The sequence below is a fragment of the Oryctolagus cuniculus genome, chromosome 20, assembly GCF_051225735.1.
Source record: "Oryctolagus cuniculus isolate XC-2025 breed Fujian yellow rabbit chromosome 20, ASM5122573v1, whole genome shotgun sequence".
Classification (NCBI taxonomy): domain Eukaryota; kingdom Metazoa; phylum Chordata; class Mammalia; order Lagomorpha; family Leporidae; genus Oryctolagus; species Oryctolagus cuniculus.
In genome coordinates, this window is record NC_142886.1 from 33,606,770 (window position 1) to 33,618,348 (window position 11,579).

Here is an 11,579-nt window from a genome sequence, read left to right on the forward strand (position 1 = left end):
AATAAATCATACTGTTATACAACTGGAGTTCTTAACAGCCTGACCCTGAAACATGGCATCTCACATATTGTACTTGACTTATAAAAAGTAAGCTTGATCGGATAAAATAACAGTACACTACATTTCAAAAAGATTTTCTTACTCTATTAAACATTTTCTACGATGCCCATATCAAATTTTTGAAGACTACATATTCTCTGGCAGGAAAAGAAAGAAACCTGTGACTGACCAGTAGAGCTGCTGCCCTATCAAGCTTTCTCTTTCCTCGTGTTCAACATCTTATCTTTCACAGGCTCCTTCCGCCTTTTCCTTATTTTCTTTCCCATTAAGTTTCTCCTTCTTCTGTTTGAGAGAATGAGGAATGCCTTCATTGTATGCATCCGGTTTCTAAAACATGAGCCCCCTTTTCAGGAAAAAATGACTAAACTGATTTCCTTGAGATTTTTTTTATATTATAATTGGGAAAAAACTTCCAAATACAAGATTTTTATCTTGTATGAACCTAGATGAAAGAGAATAGTGATACTTTTAGAGTCTGATTTACACAGTATGGACAACTGAATTCATTTTCATTTTTTTGGAATATCTCCAAGGAACCAAAAAAACAATGCCTCCTACTTTAAGCTAGACTATTTTAAACTGTGGAATTGTTGCTTGAATATATTAACTATATTCAGTATCAGGCCAGGGCAATGAGTAAAACTGCAGATTAAAGAATCTTTTTATCCAATCTCCATTTTCAAAGCTACCTTTTTCCCATATATCAGACTCCTACTTGGAATTCAGTGGTCTCTCCTTTTAGTAAACAAGTCAATTTTAAAAATAAATTAATAAGTAAATAAATCACACAAAAGCATATTCATGTGTTATTCTTTCACTTTTTCAGAATTTTTAAAATAGTTTATGAGATAATTACAGTCAGGAAATAGTAATGATTCAAAGAAAAAAATTCTATCATTCACATACAGAATTTTAAGTGCAATTTATTTTGGTACCTGTCAAAGTGTATCACATATGGGACTCCTGCTGGAGTGAAATTGATTTCTAATATAAGAGAGTTGTTAGCCATATTGATTTTAATCAATGAAGATGAGTAACTAGAATATTCCATGGTTGTTAGAAGCTAGATACTAGACAATAGGAATAATTTAAACATGTATGCATAAATATATTCACTTCCACATGATCACGTTTCATTTTCCAACAACTGCTTGTGACTGGCAAGTGCATATAAATTATATAACACAAGCTTCTGTTCAGGGATAGTGGAAAGTATTGAAATCTGCAGACTTAACATGTATCAATATTTTCACTGAGACATAGTGAATTATTTCAACATGTTTAAATGAGTATCATTGGTGCTAGCATTTAGATGAAAATACTCAGTGGATTATTTTCTTTACTTTCTTATATTCTTAGATTGAGGTTGCATCATTCTAATGCTGCAGAGATTCTGGCATATTTCATCTACATTTTTTCTTCCCCCCATTTATGTTAAGGAGAATATATAGGTCCTCTCCTTGTAACAATGTTGTCAGTGACTGAGAAGCAATGTTTTAGAACTACTAGATCCGGCACCTCGGCTCACTAGGCTAATCCTCTGCCTTGCGGCGCCGGCACACCGGGTTCTAGTCCTGGTTGGGGCACCGGATTCTGTCCCGGTTACCCCTCTTCCAGGCCAGCTCTCTTCTGTGGCCAGGGAGTGCAGTGGAGGATGGCCCAAGTGCTTGGGCCCTGCACCCCATGGGAGACCAGGATAAGTACCTGGCTCCTGCCATTGGATCAGCGCGGTGCGCTGGCCGCAGTGCTCTGGCCGCGGCGGCCATTGGAGGGTGAACCAATGGCAAAGGAAGACCTTTCTCTCTCTCTCTCTCACTGTCCACTCTGCCTGTCAAAAAAAAAAAAAAAAAAAAAAAAAAAAACTACTAGATCAAGTCCCATGAGACAATAATTTTTTTTTTGTTTCATTCACTGATACAGACCTTAGAGTCTGGTAGAGTTCCTGGAGCAAAACATGATTGTAATACGTATTTTTGACAGACAGGATCCAGTTTTGTCAATCTGAAGTAATTTTAAGGTTCTTTGCTACACAACTACCTAAATATGTAGCTGTGGTCTTAAAGAAAATGCAGATCATACCTGAGTCTGACTGGTTTTATGAACTATTCCACCCATTGTAAATTTCATTTCTGTGTATATAGCAACTAAACTCTTCTACATTACTTACAGTATCCAAAACACAGGGGTAAACATGCATAATATGGTTATTCTTCCTACTCCTAGGCAAATATTTTTCACTTTCCAAATTCTAGTATCATGAGGGTGTTAGAGTACCTTGACTCCTTGTGACTTCGTGGGGCCTTGATCCAGTTCTGGTCAGTGAGTTTGGTGGGAATGGTAAGTGTAACTTCATCACAAATCATATCATTAGCAGTGTTAGAATCTGCAGAATTCTCTTTATTTCTTGTGTAGAAACTGACCACAATCAAGATAGGAACTGTTCTATAAACTTGAGACCCTGAGTTACTATACATAGAACTTAAAAACCCACACTATACGTAACCGAGGAATAACTCCTTGTTGTATTCAGTCATTGAGTTTTGAGATTACTACTGCAACATAATATATATTTTAACTGGTACAGATTATTTTAAATAGAGTCAAGCAGAACTTCCATGCTTTGTACAAAATGCCCATTTTCATTTTCTGTGATTTTATAATGGACATTTTAAATGCTGCCCCAAATCCTGTTTTTATTTACCTATTCGCAGCTACCTGCTTGCATGTAACTTAGTAGCCAAATATATATTTATTAAAACTAGGTCTCAATAAAAATTTTCAGATTCCCTAACCTCTGAAGTATGTTTGTCTCTCATTGGACGTCAACTTCTTTTATTAAAATAAGAGCTGTGGGGCCCAAGCCGTTTTTCACTTGGTTAATCCTCCACCTGTGGCACCAGTATCCCTTATGGGCACCGGTTCTAGTCCCGGCTGCTCCTCTTCCAGTCCAGCTCTCTGCTGTGGCCCAGGAGGGCAGTGGAGGATGGCCCAAGTGCTTGGGCCCTGCACCCACATGGGAGACCAGGAAGAAGCACCTGACTACTGGCTTCTGTCAGTGCAGCGCTGGCCGTGGCGGCCATTTGGGGAGTGAACCAATGGAAGGAAGACCTTTCTCTCTGTCTCTCACTGTCTGTAACTCTACCTGTCAAATAAATTAAAAAAAAATGAGAGCTATGTTTCTGCCTTGAGGATGACACATCGTCCCTTCTCTAACAGCCTACAAATCTGTGAACCAATCCTACATGTACTTCTATAGTCATCAATGTCATCAGATAAATGCAGAAAAACACTTGTGAAATAGCCACCAATTTTACAAAATGAACAAGGGAGTTTTCAGGAGATACTATAGATATTATAGAGTTTTGTTTAACATATCTTCTCCAGGAAACATCTAAACTGTTTAGATGTAGATACATTGGAGGGTCTGTTCCTCAGCACAGAGCACATGCTGGTTGATAAACACTGAATCTGACTTTGCAGACCAGCCTCCTTTACTTTTCTGAATTTTATAACCACTTTTATTTCAGTGTGATCTTTGATCTCTTAAAAACCACTGGAAAACTCTGACAGATCCACTTTAAACAGGTTTTTTAATCTCTCCACATTTTTTTTTTTCAGTCAACAAGGCAGACAATGGAAGATTGGCATTATCCTGCCTCTCACTAAGAATTTAGATGTACCAGATTTGTAAAAATGCATCTGTAATGAGAAGAAGATGGGAGATAGAGGAAGAAAGACTTTGTGAGTCACACCAATCCACTTCAATGAGTGGTATTTCCTTAAAATGTTTCATGTGTTTGTCTCTTTTAAATCATGATAATAAATTCCTTGAAGAAGCTGAAAATGTGTCTTTGATGCTTTTTTGTACCCTTTTCCTATATAATAGACTTTTCAATTATTAGATAGGGCTCTGCGTTAATTTTGAACTTCAGAAAAAATAAATATATATTGTAAGATAAGTATATATCATGGAATATTTGGGACATACTTATACTAAGATATATATATTTTTTTAGTTTGTAATGAGCTGAAAGTTTTGTATTTTTACTTGCTAAATCTGATAACCCTTATATGGTAGGCATGCAAAGAACATTTAACATACTGAAAACCATCAGTAGAAAACTCTTGTTAATATTAATAGAAGATATAGAGCTGGAATTCAACCCAGAGTTTTCTAATTCCCTTGACAGTGGTCTTTTCTCCACATCAGACTTTTGCAATGGTGAATATAGGTCACTTCTTTGTCTCAGGAAAAGTACTATTTGGTTCAGCTGTTGGAACCACCATCTCCTAGCTGTTTTATTTACAGCATTTTCCTTATCTTTTGTGTTTTTTCAGTATTCTCCTCAATGCAGTGGGAATTGAGTTTAAGAATATATAAATAAAATATTTAATTTTCCAATATTTATTAGTTCATAAAAGTGAACAATATATGCAAATATATATTTTCCTTTTTTGTATTCAAAGCCCTTTTGATGGTCTGATGGGTCTACATAACTGTCAAAATTTATATTCTAACAAATCATTTTCTTAATAATTTCAGAAGGTCATGGACTCTCTGAAGCCCAAGTTCCATGCAGACTGAATAAATCTAGTATTATTTTTACATACATTTTAGAGCCCTTTATATTCAAAAGAGACTATTAAACGAGGTAGTCTCATAAACACAAAAGATCTGCTCTTTTACCAAAGTGGAGATATCATTTCTTAACCTTGGGATCCCCAATAATTCTTTCTTATAAGGGCTGAGGTGGTAAACTTGAGCCGAGTTGATGGCATATTGCTGACGGATGTGCTCTCTAGAGGGCTTCAAATTCACTTACAGCATTTTGCTAGTTGGGCACACATTTAATTTTCTTGGCACTATGTTCAATGATCTGCAGCCTTGAACTTAAATGGTGAATTTTTCAGGGACATTTCATCATGTGCTTCACATAGCAGAACACAAACTACAAAAAAAGAAAACTCTTTGGAAAGTGCTGTTAAAGTTTAATTGCATCACAGTATGATTTTATATTATATATTATCCAAATATATTCTTATCAAATCATTATAAAAATGCATTCACTTAATTTCAAAGTCCAGGTGATTTTATCATCCTTTCTATACTATAACTGCCATTGCACTGAAGAGAAAGTAAAAGATATGAGAGAAAATATGAATTATATGTTTGTTTGTAAAACCACTGCTACATACTTGAATGTCACACTAAATTGTAAAAGCAAGAAAAAAAATCACAAACTAATATACAAGCCTTTCTTCATAAGCTGTCCAGGGTTATTAACTAATGGGACCATTTTGCATGGATTTTCAAGTCTGGCAATATTCTACATGACAAGGGGCATTCAAGATGGATATGTTGTATAAGTGGAAGCTTCTCCAGTTAACAGTAAAAGAAAAAAGTAGCGAAACTGCTTTATCTAGGCACATATTTTACTTAAATCATATGAGAAAACTTGTGTCATCCTTTCACTATTATGAGACAACATTATTGTGCACACTGAACTTAAACAATTTTTCCCAAGTTCACAAATGGTATGTTTCAGAGAAGAGTTGCGCTTTAGGCAAACTAACTCTATGGGACAGTACCTCTGTAAACTCACTCATTGGGCACATACACAAATTGTTTTAGGACTTGTGCCATATGCTTTTGAAGATTAGTTTAAGTCCATCTTCACAACAATAATGTGTTGAGTACCTTGTTATGTCCATTTTATGGATGAAAAAATTATGTATAGAATGATTAGAGTTGATCAAGCATGAAGGACAGCAAAGATGAAAATAGGATTAAAAAAAACTTTATTCTACCAATTCTATGGCCATATCTTTTTTTTTTTTTTGCATCTCTGACATCAGGATTTATCTTTAATTACTTTCTCCCAAATAACAAGGGTGACATGTTTGTAATTGCCTGCTGCCTGCTGGTGACTAAATTAGGTCATAACTACTCTCTCTCTTTTTAAAGATTTATTTATTTGAAAGAGTTAACACAGAGAAGGAGAGAGAGAGAGAGAGAAAGAGAGAGAGAGAGGGAGAAAGAGAGAACTCTTTCACCCGCTGGTTCACTCCCCAATTGGCCGCAATGGCCAGAGCTGTGCTGATCTGAAGCCAGGAGCCAGGAGCCTCTTCTGAGTCTCCCACATGGGTGCAGAGGCCCAAGGACTTGGGCCATCTTCTACTGCTTTTCCAGGCCATAGCAGAGAGCTGGATAGGAAGTGGAGCAGCCAGGACTGGAACCGGCATCCATATGGGATGCCAGTGCTGCAGGTGGTGGCTTTACCTGCTATGTCACAGTGCCAGCCCCCACAACAATGTCAACCCTTTAACTGAGTTACATACATTGTTTTAAAAAATGTATTTATTTTTATTTGAAAGTCAGAGTTATACAGGGAGAGGAGAGGCAGAGAGAGAGACGTCTTCCATCTGCTGGTTCACTTCCCAATTGGCCACAATGGCCAGAACTGCGTCGATCCGAAGCCGGTAGCCAGGAGCTTCTTCAAGGTCTCCCATGTGGGTGAAGGGGCCCCAGGAATTAGGCCATCTTCCATCCCTTTCCCAGGCCACAGCAGAGAGCTAGATCGGAAGTCGAACACCAGGGATCCGAACCGGTGCCCAAATGGGATACCAGCACTGCAGGCGGAGCTTCACCCAATATACCACAGCACCAGCCCCACATGCATTGTTAAAACTACAGATGTTAAGTATAATTGACATTTAAAATATCTTTAATGAGACCTTATTATTCTATAGTTTAGCACCAAAACTAAAAGTTATTACTCAGGTGTTTTTTTCTTTCAGTGTGTTACATTACTAGTGATTTCTTTTTTTATACTGGAGATATTTAGATTTGACAAAATCAAGTAGGTATATTGGAATTTAAACCAACAAATAGGCATAATAATGCATTTGTTTTCTATGTTCCCATGATATTTTTCTATCAATCTGATCTTATATATTAGTGAAAAAATGGCATAAAAGTACAATAGTTCATGATATTATTTAAAAACCATCATGCATAATTTTATGTAAAAGTTTTGCATACACTGTGAAATATTATAGAATATGAAGACCTTTAAGAAATTAATAAAATATTTTCTTTTTAAAGATGGTTTTCTCCTAGATCATTTTGGGGATTTAATAAAAGTGTTGAACCAGATCAATCTGTGAGAGGATTTTGTCTACTATGCAAAGAGATTGCCATATTATATTTCAACCCTTTCATTGAGCGAACATAATAAAATTCAAGAAATTGTCTACTAAAAAGAGTGTGTTTTTCTGCTTCCTACAGAACAAGGCACCCAGGCACATATCTAAATAAATTGACCTTATAAATTAAACTGACTAATTACAATCCCTCTCTAAGATTACTTTAGAAAGATTCTCAGTAACAAGAAATAGATACATCATCAAAAAGTAGATTTCAGAAACACTAAATAGTTGCAAATAAGATGCTGTTTTGCTCTGCTTAGAAAAATTTCATTTATAGCATCTCTCATTTTCAAGTTACTCTCATGATATCTATCTGCTATTGATAATTAATCTACATAATGACATTCCTGAAGATGATGCCATATCTCTGGACACTGAAGTGTGTCCAACAAGCCATTAAAATCCTATTAAACTGTATTTACCAGTCTCAAATTAAAAATAAACATTGGTAGTACATAAGAGAAAATAATGATCATAGTGACCTTGAGATCCTCCTGAAATAATGGTGAACTAAGACTAGAACATTTATTGATGGAAATTAACTAGAAGTCTTGGACAAGAGCTAGAACATTTGTGTTTCCTTATGCATATTTAGCAAATAAAATTTTGGATGAGCTATCAGAAGTTTTCTGTTTAGTTTTTTTGAAGAAGTCATGGATGTAAATGACTTCACATAAATGTTATAAATGGGTCTGGTGCTGTGGCACAGTGGGTTAACACCCTGGCATGAAGCGCCAGCATCCCTTATGGGCACTGGTTTGAGACCCGGCTGCTCCACTTGTGATCCAGCTCTCTGCTATAGGCTGGGAAAGCAGTAGAAGATGGCCCAAGTCCTTGGGCCCCTGCACCTGAATGGGAGACCTGGAAGAAGCTCCAGGCTCCTGGCTTCAGATCGGTGCAGCTCCAGCCGTTGTGGCCAATTGAGGAGTGAGCCATTGGATGGAAGGTCTCTCTCTCTCTCTCTCTCTCTCTGCCTCTCCTCTCTCTGTGTAACTTTAAATTTCAAATAAATAAATAAAAATTTATACATGAAAGTGTCTTTTATGTACCTACAGTACCTTCTACCTTAATAGTGAATATCAAAACTGTTGTGGAAAATCTCAGCTTAAGTCTCAGTTAAATCTAGAGGAGAGTGTTATCACCCAAAAAATAGTGGAGAAGTTCCCAGAGATTTCCCCTTTTTTTCAAATTAAAGAAGCTTGTAACAAATTTGAAGTATTGTTTGCTACTAAAGTTTTATCTTCATTCTTCACTGTTTAGCAAATTACTATGGGGAACCATTGAGTGCCTATTGGGTGAAAGATCTACCTCTATGGGAGAATGGATCCTATAGTAAGAAATGAGTAGGGATCAGGAATTAGATGTAGAAGAGTGCTTTTGAGCATGGTTCGGTTGCCACTATTGAACTATGTTCCTTTCTCTTTTCTAGATGCTGCATAACTACATCTTTGAGAAGTAGCTGAAAGTAAGCATATTGAGAACTATTTGAGCTCTGGAATATATTGCAAGTGACCTTTATGATTCATGAGATCATATTTTCAACATAAAAAGAATGATTGGCCGACGCCATGGCTCACTAGGCTAATCCTCCGCCTTGCGGCGCCGGCACACCGGGTTCTAGTCCCGGTCGGGGCGCCGGATTCTGTCCCGGTTGCCTCTCTTCCAGGCCAGCTCTCTGCTGTGGCCCGGGAGTGCAGTGGAGGATGGCCCAAGTGCTTGGGCCCTGCACCCCATGGGAGACCAGGAGAAGCACCTGGCTCCTGGCTTCGGATCAGCGCGATGCGCCAGCCACAGTGTGCTGGCCGCAGCGGCCATTGGAGGGTGAACCAATGACAAAAGGAAGACCTTTCTCTCTGTCTTTCTGTCTCTCACTGTCCACTCTGCCTGTCAAAAAAAAAAAAAACAAAAACAAAAAAAAAAAACGATTGACCTTTCCTACCTTTCCCATGGAACACCATGCAGCTTTGATGACTCGGAAGCTCAGCGGGTCCAGTTGAAAATCTGGAGAAGATATTACAGATCAGCCAGTTATGAGAGCCCTTGAAGTCCCTGCTGTAGCAGTCATAGTTGGCACCCTCCAGGAAACTGCTAACTCTATGTGTTACCAAGAGAAAACATGGTTTTTCTGAGGAAAACACTTATAAATGATACTTTAGCCTAACAAAGCAACAAACACCGTATGAAACACATGCTATCAATTCCAATAAAATATCTGGGAGAGGGTAGAACTTTGTGGCAGTTAGAGATCCTGATCAGCAGCTGAAAGACAAATGTATATAGATAAATTTTTCACTTTAATGAGTTCTTATTTTTATTTATTGATTAATGACAGTAGTTTTACATTAATTTCAGGGCTTTTTCCTTCACTGCCCTTTAAAAACAAGCATATTGCCCCCCCAAATATCCTGCTTGTAGTTTGATAAAGATCCTCTGTTAAGAAAAGAGTCAACTCTAATGCAGGTTGTACCACTCCAAACTGAGAGCCTTTTTGTCATTTAGGCACCTGATTAAACTTGTCCTCTTTCCTGGTAGGTACCAGGTATAAAACTCAGGATGAGAGTAACACTTAATCTGTGATGCTCTTGACAATGTGCTCAGTGGTCCAAATGTAGTCTATCAGTGTAGCTCCACGGAAGCTCAGAAGCTCTCAAAGATGAAAAATTCTACTTAGAGGTACATATATTTTTCTGCCTGAGCTGAATCTTAAAGCTGCAAGAACAAGGTGGAAAATTATAAGATACATATACTGTTTTTCAAAATTGAACTCATATGGTATATAGATATTTTATTCCACACTAACAACAGTTTCTCCAATTTTTTTTTTTTAAATCACCATTAGGGTATCCAATAACTCTATTGTGACACTATCCACGTTTAACCCAGGCCTCATAGATGAAATCTCAGTCCCAAAAGGCTGGTCCCACTTGAGATGTCAGTTTTGGTTGACCATGTTTAAATTTGACATGTCCTACAGCTTTGCAGAGAGGCAGTATTGTAGCCAATGATGTTAATCTGAGGCACAATTATTGCTAATTGAAAATGTTCCTCTATACAATCCTCTTCCTAATTTTTGATAGTTCACCAGAGTACTCATAGTACTCAGGAAATTTTCTACTTAAGCTAACAGGTTTGCTAGAAAGTGTTCAATTCAGGAAAAGCCAAATGGAAGATAAGCGTAAGACAAGTTATGGACTGGGAAGTGATGGAGTTTCCATTCCTTCTACTGGAAATGCCACTTCCAAAGCACATCAGTGTGTTCACAAACCTGTGCACCATAGGAACCCCATCAACAGGGGTGGGGAACATCCATACCCCAGGTTTTATCTGGCCCATGTATTCATTTGGTCTGGCCCTGGCAAAGCAACCACAGGCAGGACTCGAAATTCAATACATCTATAGCAGGCTAATTTTGAAATTTATAATTTTGTGTGGCTCACAAATGATGTATAAACATCCAAATGGTCCACGGCAGAAAAAAATTTCCCTCCTCCTGATGGAACTTTTTGTTTTTATTTTTATTTTTAATGATAGAAAAACAGAATAGGCAAGAGACAGAACTCCCAACTGCTGGTTCACTCTCCAAATTCCTACAACATCCACGTCTGGGTCAATCCAGAGCTAGGAGTTGGAAACTCAATCCCCCACAAGGCTGGCAGGAGCCTAACCACTTGGCCATCATTGCTGACCCAAGGGTCTTTATTGGCAGGAAGCTGGGGTCAGGAGTTGTAGGTCTTATTACATCATCATGATTGAATAGATAATTGGTCATTGATTATTAAACTAAAATTTCAGCCATTCATTCTTGATCAGAGGTCAGGAAATGGGGCCAAAAATCCCAATTGTATAACCAATACTTGTCCTTTCTGAGGACCAGTCACATCTGAAGCGTTCTAACCTCTCTCCCTACAAATCATCTTGATAGCATAAAAAGGACAGTAAGCTCCAAGGTCCATGGGCAAAACTCAAACATATAATCTTTGTGACACCACAGAGAGGAAGAATTTCCAGTATAAGAAATTATACAGGAGGCAGGATCACAATACAACTTCTGATTGCTGTCTCAGAGAACGAGAAACTATCAACTAGGGCCTAATATATAATAGTCTCAGACTTTGAAATATTGCCAAGTTTATTTGTAACTTTTATTATGCTCCAGTGATTATGAATAAAACTTAATATTGGGAATAGTCTGAACATTAAAAATGTCTCTTTCTGGACAAGTGGAAAGAAGGAAAGATGGAAAGACAAATTCCTTTTCCATTCAAGATTACACTAGTGCTCAAATATATAGAGTGACACAATTGGTTACT

At 37.5% G+C, this 11,579-nt stretch overlaps 1 pseudogene; it reads left to right on the top strand.

Annotated features, from left to right (window-relative positions):
• The first annotated feature begins 10,241 nt into the window (after positions 1–10,241).
• LOC127484675 (U4 spliceosomal RNA) lies at positions 10,242–10,358 on the top strand (annotated as a pseudogene).
• Positions 10,359–11,579: the final 1,221 nt, after the last annotated feature.